Source organism: Lissotriton helveticus, chromosome 3_1, assembly GCF_964261635.1.
Source record: "Lissotriton helveticus chromosome 3_1, aLisHel1.1, whole genome shotgun sequence".
In the NCBI taxonomy this organism is placed as follows: Eukaryota; Metazoa; Chordata; class Amphibia; order Caudata; family Salamandridae; genus Lissotriton; species Lissotriton helveticus.
Window position 1 is genome coordinate 284,550,230 of NC_136061.1, and position 19,004 is coordinate 284,569,233.

The 19,004-nt window shown below is 44.4% G+C and overlaps 1 protein-coding gene across 1 annotated transcript in view; it reads left to right on the forward strand.

Annotated features, from left to right (window-relative positions):
* The first annotated feature begins 2,061 nt into the window (after positions 1 to 2,061).
* TBX4 (T-box transcription factor 4) overlaps positions 2,062 to 19,004 on the forward strand; it is a 758,647-nt gene continuing 741,704 nt past the window's right edge. Inside the window, exon 1 of the mRNA XM_078679815.1 lies at positions 2,062 to 2,370. The gene's annotated coding sequence lies outside the window, so the exon portion shown is untranslated. The remainder of the gene's footprint in view (positions 2,371 to 19,004) is intronic.

The following is a 19,004-nucleotide window of genomic DNA, read 5'->3' on the forward strand; positions in this document are numbered from 1 at the left end:
CACACACACATATATACAAACATGTAGTCTTAACATGCACACACCCATACGTCAACGTGCACAAAAGGCGCACCCAATCCACACATCCACACACACTGAATTGCTCAGTACTGATCGCGTTTGCACAGTGCTGGTGCAGCGACGCCTCTGGTGGGGGCTGGAGACAACACAGTAAGCCACGTGGGTGAAGCAGTGGACCATTTGTAAAAAAAAAATATTTCGACTGCTCCTACTACTAACCAGACGGATACAAATACCGCTGCTACTCATATTAATAAAAGAAGGGCCCCAGCCAAAAAAAAAATTCTTTAGAAGTTGTCCACAGCTCCGCACAAAGCCGGACTGATGAATACCAATGCTTCTTGATGTTGATTCCACCTCGTGTCTCTTTGTTCCCCCCAAAACTTTCGGCCTCTTTATTTGACTCCTATCGGTTCTTCTTTGTCACTGTTTTCTCCCCTTGCCACTATTCCCCAGCCTGTCTCTTCCTTGTTCCTTCTCTTCCTGTCTCTCACTGGCTCTCGGTCAAAGTCTGTTGATAAAAATAAGTAATGTCCTATAAGGATGAGCGCGGTGCCCTCCACCCCCAACCACCAGTACAAATTAAGCAGTGTGCTGCAGTCCGACCTGATTTGAATATATGACCAGAACCCCGAAAATGCTCTCCTGGACCATAATCCACGTTATCGACTGCATATTGTTTAAAGAGGCAAGGACTTTCCAACATTAAAACATAAACTCTAGTAAACAATGCTGTCATTTGCTAAGCGATATCTGGGCTTTCGGTGGTTTCAACCCCGTAATTTACAGAGATGTAGCTGTTTCTGCGAATCATTAAGAATCATTTAGGGTTACCACATTTTAACCGTGCAATATGGGGTTGGAAGTTTGAAAATACTACTGCTTGTAAGTGCAAAGCACAAGTCGGCACATAAACTCACCGACAGATTCCACAAACGTCTGCCTACACGTTGCCTCCTCCTGGACTTCCAAGAGGGACTCAATCTTGAGAGATGAAGGCAGCAACGGCTGATATTGCCCCCCCTTGCTAGACCAAGAGACCCCGCAAACGACACACACACCCTCAAATTATCCCCCACCTCAACTTCATGAGTCTGGCGTAGCTCGCAGGCACATGCCCTCATCCCTAGACTCTTTAGTAGGGTCAGGTCCGAAGCCATGGCTGAGGAGGAGTCAATGCTCTCCACACAACGGGTTGAATCTGTATGAGCTACACAGTCTCTGATGCCCAGTCTGCACATCAACACTTCTGAGGAACAAAACAGCGTACCCCAAAATATATCTCACTTCCATCTCTCCCTTCGCAGGCACTTCAAACCGGAGGGGGGGGGGATCTCACGTAGCTAGGAACCAACATCTTTAGAATCGATGCACAACTCTGCAAAAAAGCACTCTTTGTTGGGACTACTCTATTGTTTTTTTTATGTTTATGGGGGGGGGGGGGGGGGCTTGAGATCCGACAAAAGGAAATATGCAAAACTGAAAACAATCTCAGCCGCCAACCTAAGTGCCACCTCGTGTAATATTTAAAATACTTTAGAAAGTTAAATTCTATTTTTCTTACCCTAAAGGTTAACACACATCCGTTTTGGGACACAAACAACTTAAATAACAAAGAAAATATTCAGCTCAAGTTTATTCCAAATACATGAAAAAAAAAATATATATATGTATATATATATATATTTATACACACACACACACACACACACTTACACACAATAGAAATAGTAAAAACACTCACTATATTGTAGATATATTTAAATAACAAAGAATATTTACTTAAATATATATATGGACTATATATGTATAATGAGAGTGTATGTATTTTTTCTATTTCTATTGCTCTGTGATGGAGATAAATATTGGACATAGCTTTAATAGCGCCCTTCGCCTATCAGATCTTCCCCTCTGATGTCTAGTGTGTTTTATGCGGGTTCCTCCCCTCCCATCGCCCCATTAATGCATGTCATCAGAAAGCTCATATCTATTTCTCGTGCAGTCTGAGGCCGGTTCTTGCCAGAGCTGGGACAGGTTTCTCCTCGGAGCTGCGGCTGCAGTCCCATTCATTCTACTTCGTGGTAGATATTTGTATCTATTCTTTATTTTGCTGGTGTAATATTGCATTCCAAGCTGTTCCTGCTCCCAGTGTGCGCATCACAGGGCCTGGAAGTCATGGTGCATTAAAGTCCCCTTCCAAGTTAAAGCTAATGACATTCTCGGCCCCTCACCAGGGATCAGGGGCCCTCCAGCATTGTCACGCTCTACTCGGGGCATGCCAGGGGAGCCAGGCCACTCTGCAAGCCTGAAGCGGGGAGCACCGGAGGAGGCCACTCTCTGCTCCAACCGGTAAGATGCGGAGCGAAGCTTTTTTCTGAAAGGCTGTCCTATTGCTGCACGTAGATCAAGTCTTTCCTTTCCATTCACTTCTGAAATGCGCGGATTTGCCTGCACGTTAACTGTGGTAAGAGTATGTGTCCTACAACCGGCTCGCGCGCCATCTCTACTGCTGTCAGAACGCAGTGTGTCTTTGTGAATGTTTAGGTGGGCATCATTTCACCCATTTACCCAAATCCACCCACCCATCCATCCACCCAAACCCATCCATCCGGCCATTCATCCATCCATTAGGCCACTCATCGCGGTTACCCACAATGTGCTGTGTCAGATTTAGTCAAAGAGTGCCGTAAACACGGTGCATTAGCATGTGTTTATGTATACATATAAAAACATGAACACTGCAAAGAGTATTTTCTAACAGCGGGATCTTTCTAAAGAACAATGTAAAACTAAAAAGGTAATGTCGAGATAGATTCGATTTGTGGCATAGATGCATGTGTGTGAGTGTGTGTGTGTATACATATATATGTATATATATATAGATAATACATCTATATAGATATACATCAACCCAATGAAACACACATTTTAATTCCGTGTCATTGATGAACAATACAAAATAAAATATCGTAACGTGTGATATGTAAATGTACTTTGCCTACTTCGGACTATTGTGTAATTATAGTTTTGATACACTTTTCACTGAAAGACCGTCTTCGTTTCGCTAATATATGTGTTTATTTGTGCAAACATACACACAGTTAAACTTATTTCTATAAGCAACCACAAAGGTAGGTGGATAAACATGCCGAGGTATGGTGTATCTGCACACTAAACATCCACAATTAATTGCCTTTCTAATGTCAGATAAACCTGCTCTGTAGAGGACAGTAACGCAGAATAAAAAATCCCAAATGCTGTGTTTGGAAATCAAACAGTTTCCAATTGGATAATTAGAACCGCTCTCCGAAAGTCGGGAGCGACCATATTATTGAGATTTTGCCGGTGAGTACATATTAAATACATGATGTTTGTCGGTTAGTTCATGGTTTGCAAAGAAATATTTTAAATGACTCCCATATAGCTGTATAATTGATCCGCAGCTAGGGATAGGGTGCAGAATCCTCGCTTCAGAACAAACTGTTACAGGGGATGTTCAGTGACATGTTTTACCAGAAGAACAACAACAACAATAAAAAAAACAATGCTACGGATACTAGTTCATGCTATTACAATAACTAAAATATTCCAGCAACTTCCAATGTCAACAACCTAATTATTAATATTATTATTGCCTTCTGGATGGATTTTTTTTGTCGTGTGGAACTCGCGGGTTTCTGCCCGCCAAAGGATTAAGAAATCTATCACAACTGAACAAATGGACACGAAACAGTTATTGGAAGTAGCTGACAAATGGTACTTGAAGATGTCACTTCGGGATGCATTTTTCCAAATATAAATGTGTGCATGTGTGTGTGAGTAAACATACAGACATCCAGTTTTATTATTACCTGTTTATGCATGTATGCTCCTATGATGCCGAGCGGTTCTGGTGGCACAGTAAATAAACCCAAGCTCACCACGAATTACTGGACCATAATACACTTATGGGAACTCATTCTAATAATTACACCTACCTCCTGATAACCTTACCCACCACCAGAAACTGGAGGTAATGCTCCAGTTAACACAAGGCTAACACAACAGCCAAAAATCGAATAACATTAATTAATAACCACTGGGTTAACCACTATCTTTGGGCTACGAAGTAGCGCAAAGCACTTCAGTGCCTCCTCAGGGGTGGTAAGCTCTGTATAAATCCAATTACAATACATACTCCACATTATTTAAGAGAAATAATACTCAGGCTAACCATTGGTCGAAGTCCATAACTCACTGGAATGATGTAATATCTGTAAATCACGGCACAATAATTCATTTAAATTTTGAACACCATTAAGTGTGTAGGTTATGAAACTACAGCATGTTTCATGGTGTTGCCCGAACATCCGTGCTTAGGATACGAGTCTTCCTTGAGTGTATATATGAACAACATACCCTACAATACGTTAGCGGTGGAAATCTGTTGCTGCAGTGTTCAACAGACCATCTGCACTCTTGTGAGCTGACTATCCTCAGTCTAAAAAGCACCAAAGCTTCGTCTTGAGTTTAGGCGGACCACTTTCAATGATGCTGAAACAGAATTGCACTTTCCATATATTCATGTTTTTGTCTAAGGCTCCTAATGTTTGACTAATATTTCACTCCGGCCTGACATGGACATCAGGAGTAGCTTTAATTGCACTATAAATGAAGGTTTAATCACCCCGAAGGACTGGAAATAAGGCAGGAAATGACCTATGAACCAACTTTTCTAAAATAATGGAGGGGATGTCGTCTAGTGGCGAAGTGGTCGCCCTTGCAACTTGGAAACCTGGATTCTTGGCAAAGAAATGTGTGATTCCAGACAACCACTTTATCACCCAGCGTTATGTACACATATAAGAAACAGTGTGGAGGGATTTGTAATATTGTCCACTTTTCATGCTCCCACCTGCTCTTCATCACATGCTGGTGCCTGAATTATTGTATGCCACTATATCGAAGTCAACAATATCGACCTACAATAATATTGTATAAAATTATCATTCTTAACTCTGCCTATACTTGCCTTTAGAACCAAATACAGGTGGAATATAGAATAGTAATTACGTATTTAGTTTGCAACGTAGTGATAAGGCGATGTGTTGGATAAGATATTGTTGCCATGCAATATACCGCTTGCCATATAAAGGCCCACAACCTCATGGATTTGTCACAACTGTGCCCCAAAAGTCCTACTGTTATATATACAAGATCCTATTGAATTCCTCCCCGTGAAATATGTAGCTTAAAACAACTGCATTTTGTTCCTTATATAAAAATATAGAGAAGTGAGACTTCAGCTTCTGTGTATCCTGTAAGTTTGTCATACAAATTATAAATATCATTAACAGAAGATATAAAGCATGCCTCTGTACCAATCTTTAGGCACTTGTGCTCACACACACTTTCAATTTATTTAAAGCTCCTATGTATGGGGAAGTACAAATGGAATACATTATTTGAAACCTCTATAAAGCCCTTTTCCTTAGAAAAGAAGTCCGGGAAATATGTTATCTGGGGTTTCTGTGCAGAGTCCAAGAATGACTCCGTTCCTATTTGTTTTAAAACGTTTCGCCTGTTACATTCTAAACAGGTTTTGTTAAAAAAATTACAAATAAGTAAAAACAATGCGTGTTTAAAATGTGTTGATTTTCTACAACAGCCTCTGTACCTTTCTAGTGGACTGCATTTGTATTGATTTTATTTCAGGAGTTATCTACTACTCTGGGCCACTTACAGTTTTTTTCCAAGCTAGTTTGTTGAAAGCAGCCTGGATGCAATATAATGCAATTACATATTTAAACTAATTGAAAACACACACACACATTGACATAACCGCAGTTTAATTGAGAAAAACCAATTCCGCTGCCCACAATGTACTGCTATGTAGACATGGTTGAGAGTCTCACGTCCATGTTTAAATTGAAAGGGTTTGATTACTCTGTGCCCAGTGTAAAGTAAATAACATTTCTGAAACACCACTGTCAGATTCACATTTAGTGAAGTTATTTAGGGCTTACTTTTATATCAGTGGTACTAACAAAAAAGTTTAAGAAAACATATAACAATATCCACTTGTGCGACATTTGACAGGCGTTCCCAAATTTATTACCTTATGCATGCCTTAACAGTTCTTGGCACTGACTGAATAAGTGGCTTTGTTTGATAATATAGAGACCACTCACACATAAAATATTTTCACATTGTTCAGACAACAATACAAAGTAACATTTTATGCCTTAACATTTCTTTGCACTGACTGAATAAGTGGCTTTGTTTGATAATATAGAGACCACTCACACATAAAATATTTTCACATTGTTCAGACAACAATACAAAGTAACATTATCAATTTGTAGCATTAACCTTTGGGCCTTCACCTAAAAATAAATTGTCGTTCATATCACATGATGAAAAGGAGCCTCTCGCCCATTTTTGCCAATGTATTTTACTATTCTACGGACTGTTGCTAATTCAAATATCACCACAGCATGATGTTGCCCGCATCCCTCCAGGGCCTGGGGTTGCCTTAAGACAGCACCCCAAAGAGCAGAGGTTTCATCCCAGACACCCAGATCCGGCAGGCTAAATATCGTGCAATCTACACGGATAAGTCCAAGGAACGGCTGGCTACCAGTCTCAGATCCTGCACCAATTCACCTTGTTAGTTTGTAACACAAGGATTCCCAATTTGAAGTAGGAAAACCACAGCAACAGAAGACGGCTTTGACTAGGACACATATACCAAAGGAGAAACATGCCAAGCTGAGGTTTTCTATGCTGTTAGCATTAATGCTGGATTAGTTAAGGGGATGTTATTTTGTTTCTGGCATAGTTTCCTAGGGTGACCACCTCATCCCATGGCATTCCAGGTCCTGTTTATGGTCCTGAAAGTTGCACCCACTAATCATTGTGATCAGGTGTGCCCCTCTAAAGGGTACAATGAAAGAAACCAAGACTGCAGCACCCAGAATGCAACAGGTTGACCCATAAAAGCCCAGGGCAGGAAACTATGGCCCTCACTTAGAGATTAACAGGTGGGCCGCCGTGCGCTGGGGAGCAAAGGTAATGCCTTTGCTGCCCTGGCTGGACTTGCGCCCACCATATTTAGAGATCTCAATGCTTTCAAAGAAACCAGTATTGCCGTGTTTAATGTGGCCACTCAACAAACTTTTTTTGGTTTACAAAAAACAAACTCTCAAAGCAGGAGTTTGCTTAAAAAAAATAAAATTAAAAAAAAACAACCCTGACACCTATGGGAGTTTCCTCCTAGGGAATGGGTGTATTTTTTCCTCTGGTGGTCCCAAATAGAAAAAAAGTACATCAGAAAGTTTAGCAGATGGATTGAGGCACTTACACCAACAGACTCTCGGCGCAAGGTTTCCACCGAGGGAGCCATGATGTTATGATGTTCAACCCGACTCTAAACAGAGCGGCAGAACATCACTTTGGTAGACAGGGTACTCTGCTACGTTTGTGCCAGAGTACCTGGTCTGCCAACCTCTAAATGAGAACCTATGTCCATGATGACATGGAGTGAAGTGGACATGGAATCTTATATCAATTATGGGAACCTTGACTGTGGAGGAAACCAATGCTCTTGTATCTAGTTGCTAACGAACACAATGCTTATAGATTCATGCAGAAAAACATGTGCCCTCCCACGAGAATATGATTTACATATTAGACTGACACCATCCCTAGCTCATTCCATCCTTTGTTTGTCTCGAATGAGACATACTGTGGGAGCCGAAGAGGTGGGAAAAACATACACCAAATTAAATCATTTCCTAGTTCTTAAGCAATGCGTAGTTTAGGTGATATTGATAAAAGATACCAGTTTACAGTACCTGACAAATCGAGGTGTTCAACAATAATTCTTGATCCCATCATCAACCTAGCCTGGCAGAATCGGATGCCCTAGGCTACTATGTCAGCATGGCATTATCATATCAATTAACATAGCATATGTGCTATACTATGCCAATGGGTTTTAAACGACTTTGAATAGTTTATGGTGACGGTGAAAGGTTTTAAAGAAGTGTTGACACAATTTATCTACTTTAAATGTTTTTATCTTTTTGTTGCAGTGGAAGAATGGTTTATTTTGTGCTTTTATGGTTTACGATTATTGGCCAAATATAGATATTTTGATTGACTGATTGATTGACTATGCCATGAAATGACAGGGCATATCGTAACATAACACAACACATAACTGAACACATATGCTGAAAGCGGTGGCTGGGTAGATGGACAAGTGCTTACTTTTTTAAAAGACTTTGGACCCAGTTGGCAACTGGCTAGAGAAATGAATGGATAGCTAGATTTTCGTCACTTTGAAGTATGTTAAATTATTATATGCTATTTAATGGAGGTCTTTGTTTGAGGAAGGGTGTCATGGAGGTAGGAAGCAACATACAACGTCTTGCTTACATTGGCAACACACCTGCGGGTCTAGAGTAACCTCAGATGGAACCGTGTGAAGAGCCATGCTTTCAGAGCCCGTGCAAAGAATAGTGGCCTTCTAGTAGATACATTTCCAACTGGAGGGCATTCCAGCTTTGCACCGCCTGTGCAGCTGACGTCCTTCTACCTAAGTGGGACAGTCAGAAAGTGACGGCCTTAGCTGTCTTTGTGTAACAGACTTTTCCCTATGCAAGATGTAGACGACGCAGTGCTCAAAAGTGAAACAATATTTACAAATACATATACATGAAGTCATCCTCGGAGCCTTGTCTACGAGTACAGCATGCAGGGCGGCTAATACTGCAGGGGATGCGCGTACGGCTCATGGATTGTTCGGGTGCCTCTTGCTAACGAAATACTGACATTCGTTTTATACAGAGTATTGAATATTAATAATATTACTACGGAATTGTTGTCAGAGGCACAATCAAAATCACATAGTGGCTGAAGGGTCAGATGACTTGGTCCGAATGAGAACCCTTTACGTGCACGGGGTCGAAACGTTGACAAACACACCCTTCCCGGTTCATCAATTAACTATAATGTCATTTACATGAGTTATATTAATGAAACATTCATTGTCGACCTTTTTACCACGAGATCAGCAAAAGAGGAAGCACCCCATGCACAGCAACATCATTACCAATCATCTACATTGAACACATGAAGGTTAATAGCCAAGTTTGTCACAACAATAGATAATGAACACGTTACCAATCATAGTCAACCACTCTCACTAGCTGCTCCTCAATTAATCAACATTATATATGCTGTCAATAGGAAAATTATGCTTATGAAAGGAATAACAGTTGGCATATTACAATCTTTCACTCCTTTCATACTTGAATGAATTATGATACAATTGTTAGACAGTAGGCTTTCATCACACAATTCTTTATGAATTTTATGTTGTTTTTGTGTTCTAAGTGTGATGACTTCTTGTCCCCTTGTGTCTTTCGCTGTTAAATACTACATATGCATTTAAATAAAGAAACATATAGTGACTATTAACCCCTTCGCTGCTAGGCCTTTTCCCCCTCCTGTGCTAAGGCTTTTTTGGTGTTTTGGGGTAGTGCGCGCTTAGGTCCTTGTAACTTTTTGACCACATAAGGGATCCGCGCCAAATGTGCGTCCTTTTCTTCCAACATCATGGGGATTCTAAAGGCGCCCAGGGTTTGTGGATTCCCTTGGAGGGGTCCCAGAAATTAACCAAAATATAGTGTTTTTTTTGTTTTTTTCAGAAAAATGGGAAAAACGGGCTGCAAATGAAAGCCTCTGGCTTTTTCCCTGAAAATGGTATCAAAAAAGGGTTTGTGGGGCTGAATTCTCCATTTTCTCAGCTTTTAGGGAATGACAGTGTTTTGTCAGAGAACCGAAATTTTTCACTCAGTTTTGGCATTTTTCTGGGACATAGCCTATTTCTGCTATTTTTAGAGCTTTCCACCTCCTTCCAGTTAATGGTAGAAATGAGTTTGAAAGCAATAATGGATCCTGGAAAGCTTTACATTTTCGAAAAATAGACACAATTCTGAATTCAGAAAGGGGTCATTTGTCTAAATCCATGAAGGTTTCGTTATAGAAACTAACAGTTAGATATTGGAATATTTGAAAATTTGTTGAAAACAACAGCCTTTTGTCTCAACGTTTTCACCTATAACTTTCTCTAATTTTGACAGCTCTTGGAAAGCAATATACCGTTACATCCGTTAGACCTTCCTGGTTATGGGGATATATGGGACTTGTAGTTTCACCAAGAACCCGACGAACCCAGATCCAAAAACTGAGCAGCAACTTGCAATGTTTTTTTTTCATTTACTGGGTATAGTGCACTTTGTCTTGGAAAATGTACACATGGAATAATCTGTATGAAAGACACCTATGTATGTATGAATTGGGTACAAATTATAGAGTTCAGAAACAGTATATAATTGCACATTTTCAAAGTTGGGAATACTCATACTAGCATGAGAATTATTGGTCATTTTTCATAAAGTTTTTTTTTCTACACAATATCTTTCATTCAAAGGGAGAAATGCAAGAAAGCTCAATTGGTAATAACAGTTGATTTACAAATCTGAATTACCCCAAGTGTCCCGATAAAAACGGTACCTCACTTGTGTGGGTCGGCCTTGTGCCTGCGACAGGAAACGGCGCAAAATGCAACGTGGTCACACCTAAATTTTGCAGTTACAAATTGACCCTTTTTTGGCAAAGTGCCTACCTGTAGTTTTTGCACCCTAGTTCTTCCGGCACCTAGGGAAACCTAGCAAACCTATACATTTTTGAAAAGTAGACACCCAGGGGAATTCAGGATGGGATGACTCGACTGCCTACCACCAGGTTTTGTTACCCAGAATCCCTTGCAAAGCTCAGATTTTGACAAAAAAAACACATTTTCCTCACATTTCTGTGGTGGAAAGTTCTGGAATCTGCGTGGATCAACAAATTTCCACCCACCCAGCGTGCCCCCAGGTCTCCCGAAAAAAATGGTACCTCACTTGTGTGGGTCGGCCTTGTGCCTACGACGGGAAACGGCACAAAATGCAACGTGGTCGCTCCTCAATTTCCCAGTGAAATCTTAAGCTCTTTGGACAAAGAGACTACCTTTTGTTTTTGAGCCGTAGCTCAACCAGCACCTAGGAAAACCTAGCAAACCTATACATTTATGAAAACTAGACACCCAGGGCAATTCAGGATGGGGTGACTCGTCTGCCTACCCCCAGGTTTTGTTACCCAGAATCCCTTGCAAACATAAATATTTGACCAAAAAAACACATTTTCCTCACATTTCTGTGGTGGAAAGTTCTGGAATCTGCGTGGATCAACAAATTTCCATCCACCCAGTGTGCCCCCAGGTCTCCCGAAAAGAATGGTACCCCACTTGCGTGGGTAGGCATAGTGGCTGCGACATGAAACAGCGCAAAACGCAGCATGGTCGCATCTCAATTTCCCAGTGAAATTTTGCACGATTTGGACAAAAAGACTACCTTTTGTTTTTGCGCCGTAGCTCTGCCAGCACCTAGGGAAACCTAGCAAACCTATACATTTCTGAAAACTAGACACCCAGGGCAATTCAGGATGGGGTGACTCGTCTGCCTACCCCCAGGTTTTGTTACCCAGAATCCCTTTCAAACATAAAAAATTGACAAAAAAAACACATTTTCCTCACATTTCTGTGGTGGAAAGTTCTGGAATCTGCGTGGATCAACAAATTTCCACCCACCCAGCGTGCCCCCAGGTCTCCCCAAAAAAATGGTACCTCACTTGCGTGGGTAGGCATAGTGGCTGCGACATGAAACAGCGCAAAACGCAGCATGGTCGCACCTCAATTTCCCAGTGAAATTTAGCACGATTCGGACAAAAAGACTACCTTTTCTTTTTGCGCCGTAGCTCTGCCAGCACCTAGGGAAACCTAGCAACCCTATACATTTTAGAAAACTAGACACCCAGGGCAATTCAGGATGGGGTGACTCGTCTGCCTACCCCCAGGTTTTGTTACCCAGAATCCCTTTCAAACATAAAAATTTGACCAAAAAAACACATTTTCCTCACATTTCTGTGGTGGAAAGTTCTGGAATCTGCGTGGATCAACAAATTTCCACCCACCCAGCGTGCCCCCAGGTCTCCCGAAAAAAATTGTACCTCACTTGCGTGGGTAGGCATAGTGGCTGCGACATGAAACAGCGCAAAACGCAGCATGGTCGCACCTCAATTTCCCAGTGAAATTTTGCACGATTCGGACAAAAAGACTACCTTTTGTTTTTGCGCCGTAGCTCTGCCAGCACCTAGGGAAACCTAGCAAACCTATACATTTCTGAAAACTAGACACCCAGGGCAATTCAGGATGGGGTGACTCGTCTGCCTACCCCCAGGTTTTGTTACCCAGAATCCCTTTCAAACAAAACAATTTGACCAAAAAAACACATTTTCCTCACATTTCTGTGGTGGAAAGTTCTGGAATCTGCGTGGATCAACAAATTTCCATCCACCCAGTGTGCCCCCAGGTCTCCCGAAAAAAATGGTACCCCACTTGCGTGGGTAGGCATAGTGGCTGCGACATGAAACAGCGCAAAACGCAGCATGGTCGCATCTCAATTTCCCAGTGAAATTTTGCACGATTTGGACAAAAAGACTACCTTTTGTTTTTGCGCCGTAGCTCTGCCAGCACCTAGGGAAACCTAGCAAACCTATACATTTCTGAAAACTAGACACCCAGGGCAATTCAGGATGGGGTGACTCGTCTGCCTACCCCCAGGTTTTGTTACCCAGAATCCCTTTCAAACAGAAAAATTTGACCAACAAAACACATTTTCCTCACATTTCTGTGGTGGAAAGTTCTGGAATCTGCGTGGATCAACAAATTTCCATCCATCCAGTGTGCCCCCAGGTCTCCCGAAAAAAATGGTACCTCACTTGCGTGGGTAGGCATAGTGGCTGCGACATGAAACAGCGCAAAACGCAGCATGGTCGCACCTCAATTTCCCAGTGAAATTTAGCACGATTCAGACAAAAAGACTACCTTTTGTTTTTGCGCCGTAGCTCTGCCAGCACCTAGGGAAACCTAGCAAACCTATACATTTCTGAAAACTAGACACCCAGGGCAATTCAGGATGGGGTGACTCGTCTGCCTACCCCCAGGTTTTGTTACCCAGAATCCCTTTCAAACAAAAAAATTTGACCAAAAAAACACATTTTCCTCACATTTCTGTGGTTGAAAGTTCTGGAATCTGCGTGGATCAACAAATTTCCATCCACCCAGCGTGCCCCCAGGTCTCCCGAAATAAATGGTACCTCACTTGCGTGGGTAGGCATAGTGGCTGCGACATGAAACAGCGCAAAACGCAGCATGGTCGCACCTCAATTTCCCAGTGAAATTTTGCACGATTCGGACAAAAAGACTACCTTTTGTTTTTGCGCCGTAGCTCTGCCAGCACCTAGGGAAACCTAGCAAACCTATACATTTCTGAAAACTAGACACCCAGGGCAATTCAGGATGGGGTGACTCGTCTGCCTACCCCCAGGTTTTGTTACCCAGAATCCCTTACAAACATAAACATTTGACCAAAAAAACACATTTTCCTCACATTTCTGTGGTGGAAAGTTCTGGAATCTGCGTGGATCAACAAATTTCCACCCACCCAGCGTGCCCCCAGGTTTCCCGAAAAAAATGGTACCTCACTTGCGTGGGTAGGCATAGTGGCTGCGACATGAAACCGCGCAAAACGCAGCATGGTCGCACCTCAATTTCCCAGTGAAATTTAGCACGATTCGGACAAAAAGACTACCTTTTGTTTTTACGCCGTAGCTCTGCCAGCACCTAGGGAAACCTAGCAAACCTATACATTTCTGAAAACTAGACACCCAGGGCAATTCAGGATGGGGTGACTCGTCTGCCTACCCCCAGGTTTTGTTACCCAGAATCCCTTACAAACATAAAAATTTGACCAAAAAAACACATTTTCCTCACATTTCTGTGGTGGAAAGTTCTGGAATCTGCGTGGATCAACAAATTTCCACCCACCCAGCGTGCCCCCAGGTCTCCTGAAAAAAATGGTACCTCACTTGCGTGGGTAGGCATAGTGGCTGCGACATGAAACCGCGCAAAACGCAGCATGGTCGCACCTCAATTTCCCAGTGAAATTTAGCACGATTCGGACAAAAAGACTACCTTTTGTTTTTACGCCGTAGCTCTGCCAGCACCTAGGGAAAACTAGCAAACCTATACATTTCTGAAAACTAGACACCCAGGGCAATTCAGGATGGGGTGACTCGTCTGCCTACCCCCAGGTTTTGTTACCCAGAATCCCTTACAAACATAAAAATTTGACCAAAAAAACACATTTTCCTCACATTTCTGTGGTGGAAAGTTCTGGAATCTGCGTGGATCAACACATTTCCACCCACCCAGCGTGCCCCCAGGTCTCCCGAAAAAAATGGTACCTCACTTGCGTGGGTAGGCATAGTGGCTGCGACATAAAACAGCGCAAAACGCAGCATGGTCGCACCTCAATTTCCCAGTGAAATTTAGCACGATTCGGACAAAAAGACTACCTTTTGTTTTTGCGCCGTAGCTCTGCCAGCACCTAGGGAAACCTAGCAAACCTATACATTTTTGAAAACTAGACACCCAGGGGAATTCAGGATGGGGTGACTCGTCTGCCTACCCCCAGGTTTTGTTACCCAGAATCCCTTGAAAACATAAAAATGTGACCAAAAAAACACATTTTCCTCACATTTCTGTGGTGGAAAGTTCTGGAATCTGCGTGGATCAACAAATTTCCACTCACCCAGCGTGCCCCCAGGTCTCCCGAAAAAAACGGTACCTCACTTGCGTGGGTAGACATAGTGGCTGCAACAGGAAACGGTTCAAATCGTACGGTGGTGAATTTACATTACCTTATTGCAAAACTACCTTGATTTTGGGGGTGGGGGGATCTGAATTTGTGGCCCGGGGCTCGGTGGTATTCTTTGCAAAGTAGCAAACCCAAACAGTTCTGAAAACTAGACACCCGGGGGAGTCCAGGGAGGTATGGCATGCATGGGTCCCCCAATGTTTTCCTACCCAGAACTCTCTGCAAGCCTTAAAATTAGGTAAAAATTGCACTTTTCCAAACTTTTTGGCGTGGGATCGCCGTGCCGGCAAAAAAGTCGTACCACCCTGCGTTCCCCTTGTTCTCCCGAATAAAAGGATACCTCACTTGTGTGGGTGCCCCAAAGCAGAACACCCCAAAAATGAATTTTGAAAAAGGTAGTTTTTACTCATATTTACGTTTTACAAATTAAGCACCCCAGCCTAAGTCACTTGCCTTTGGCCCACCCACACAAGTGAGGTATCATTTTACTCGGGAGAACAAGGGAAACGCTGGGTGGTAGGACATTTGTTCCGGCAGCGAGATCCCACCCAAAAAAGTATGGAAAAGTTGGTTTTTGGACCAAAATTTCAGGTTTGCAGGGGTTTCTGGGTAGGAAAACATTGGGGGACCCACGCATGCCATACCACCCTGGACTCCCCCGGGTGTCTAGTTCTCAGAACTGTTTGGGTTTGGTAGTTTCCAAAGATGCCTGCCAAGCCCCGGGCCAAAAACTCAGGTGACCCCCTCAAAAAATAAGATTATTTGGCTAAAGGTAATGTTTTCGTCTCCACAGTATGAATTGGGCCTTTTCCTAAAGCAGCCGCTATGCCTAACCACGCAAGTGAGGTACCATTTTTATCGGGAGACCTTGGGGAACGCTGGGTGGGAGGTAATTTGTGTGAGCCCAGTGATGCCACGCTTTCCCACACTAAAACGTGTGAAAAAAAATGATTTTTTCCAAGCAAAAAATGAGGTTTGCAAGGGATTCTGGGTAAAGGAACGTTGGAGGATCCACGCAAGCCATACCTCCTTGGAAGCCCCCGGGTGTCTACTTTTCAGAAATGTGTGGGTTTGGTAGGTTTCCCTAGATGGCTGTCTCGCACGGGGCCAAAAACCCGGGTAACCCCTCTTGCAAAAGCTGGTGGACATGAATTCTCCAGCTTTTGCAAGAGGGGTTACCTGGGTTTCTGGCCCCGTGCGAGACAGCCATCTAGGGAAACCTACCAAACCCACACATTTCTGAAAAGTAGACACCCGGGGGAGTCCAGGGAGGTATGGCATGCGTGGGTCCACCAATGTTTTCCTACCCAGAACTCCTTGCAAACCTTAATTAGGTAAAAATAGCACTTTTCCAAAAATGTTGCCGTGGGATCGCCGTGCCGGCAAAAATGTCCTACCACCCAGCGTTCCCCTTGTTCTCCCGAGTAAAAGGGTACCTCACCTTAACAGAGTTACTCAAAAGTCAAACATTCAAGCACGGCTATCTATTCCTCAAAGACACACACATACAGGTTGGATTTGGCACGAGGGCGAGTGATGGTTCAGTATATAAAATTTTATTAACAAGATATTTCAAAAAAATGAAATGCTCTGTCAATAAATAAATGCATAAAAACCGAACCAGTGACTCGCAACTCGTGAGCTGTAAAGCCACGACAAGGCACCAACCGTTTTACAGGCCATTCACGCACCTTTCATACCTGATACAAACAAGACCACTGACACCATCTGGAATAAAAGCAACACATTACAACAATCACAATAAGGGACAAGGTACACCCTAATGCAGAAAGAGAAAAAAAACAATTATTACTGCACACCCATCTAATCCGCAAGCACACACACATACTGGTTGGATTTGGCACGAGGGTGAGTGATGATTCAGTACATACAATTGTATACGCAAGTAATTTCACAAAAATGAAATACACTGTGTATAATTGCAAGTATGATAAACTGAACCACTGACTCACAGCTCGTGAGCTGTAAAGCCACGTCAAGGCACCAACCTCTTTACAGGCCATTCATACACCTTTCGTACGTGTGACACATTCAAAACATTCACACCGCCAGCCGCGGACCCATCACATTTCAACACTCACACCAGCAAACAGCGCCATTCAAGGGCCCATCACTTTCACACGCCCACATTTCTGACACTGGAACTACACAAATTGATGGACTGCGTGGAGTGTCACTCAACAAGCAGTGTGTGCAGTGACCAACAGAAAGTAACTACTCACACACCGCCAGCCGAGCGCCAGTCCACCCACACCACCAGCCAAGCACCAGACCATGCACACCGCCAGCCAAACACTCAGCGCACACCACCAGCCAAGCGCCTCTCCACGCACACCGCCAGCCAAGCACCACTCCGTGCACAGACAGCTAAACACCGCTCCACGCACACCCTCCAGCCATGTACCACTCCACAAACACCACCAGCCAAGCGCCACTCCACACACACTGCCAGCCAAGCACCATTCCACACACACCGCCAGCCAAGCACCACTCCACACACACCGCCAGCCAAGCACCACTCCACACACACCGCCAGCCAAGCACCACTCCACACACACCGCCAGCCAAGCACCACTCCGTGCACAGACAGCAAAGTAGCACTCCACGCACACCACCTGCCAAGCGCCACTCCACAAGCACCACCAGCCAAGCACCACTCACCGCCAGCCAAGCACCATCCAGCCAAGCGCCACTCCACACACACCGCCAGCCAAGCGCCACTCCACACACACCGCCAGCCAAGCAGCACTCCGTGCACAGACAGCAAAGTAGCACTCCACGCAGACCACCAGCCAAGCGCCACTCCACACACACCGCCAGCCAAGCAGCTCTCCGTGCACACAGCAAAGTAGCACTCCACGCACACCACCAGCCAAGCGCCACTCCACACACACCGCCAGCCAAGCAGCACTCCGTGCACAGACAGCAAAGTAGCACTCCACGCACACCACCAGCCAAGCGCCACTCCACACACACCACCAGCCAAGCAGCACTCTGTGCACAGACAGCAAAGTAGCACTCCACGCACACCACCAGCCAAGCGCCACTCCACACACACCGCCAGCCAAGCACCACTCCGTGCACAGACAGCCAAGTACCACTCTACACACACCACCAGCCAAGCGCCACTCCACACACACCGCCAGCCAAGCACCACTCCGTGCATAGATAGCCAAGTACCCCTCCACGCACACCGCCAGCCAAACACCACTCAGCGCACACCGACAGCCAAGCACCACTCCACACACACCGCCAGCCAAGCACCGCTCCACGCACACCATCCAGCCAAGTACCACTCCCCACACACACCACCAGCAAACATGCCCAAGGGGTCGCTTCCTAAAAACTTTGTGTTAGTGGCCATTTTCCGCCCCCCCTGGGGGCAAAACGGCAAAAAAAACAGGCCAATTTGCCCCCAGGGTGGACAGAAAAACAACAACACAATCATGTCCACCTGGAAGCGACCCTTACCCAAGGGGTCGCTTCCCAAAACAAACACATTGCCCCAACAAAAATCCCTGGTTCTAGTGGGTAATTTCTGCCCCCCCTGGGGGCAAAACGGCCGAAAAACGGGCCGATTTCCCCCCAGGGGGGGCAGAAAAACGAAAACATACTCAGACCCCGCCTGGAAGCGACCCTTGCCCAAGGGGTCGCTTCCTAAAAACTAAAATTACATCCCTGGTGTCTAGTGGGCATTTTCTGTCCCCCCCTGGTGGCAAAACGGCAAAAAAAAAACGGGCCGATTTGCCCCCAGGGGGGACAGAAAAACGTAAACAAAATCAATGGCCGCCATCTTGGCTATAATCAATATCCCTGGTGCTAGTGGGGAATTTCTGCCCCCCCTGGGGGCAAAACGGCCGAAAAAACGGGCCGATTTCCCCCCAGGGGGGGGCAGAAAAACGAAAACATATTGCCAGCCAGCCTGGAAGCGACCCTTGCCCAAGGGGTCACTTCCTAAAAACTAAAATGATATCCCTGGTGTCTAGTGGGGGCATTTCCGCCGCACAATCGCGACGCTGTGCGCGATCGTGAGGCAGAAATGCCCTGCAAAGAGACATCAGGGGAAAGGAAAATCTCTTTCCTCTCCCTTGATGCCTCTTCGCTGCCCCAAACCCCCGCCGAAGTCCAGAACACCTACCTTCTTCTCCGGCGCTC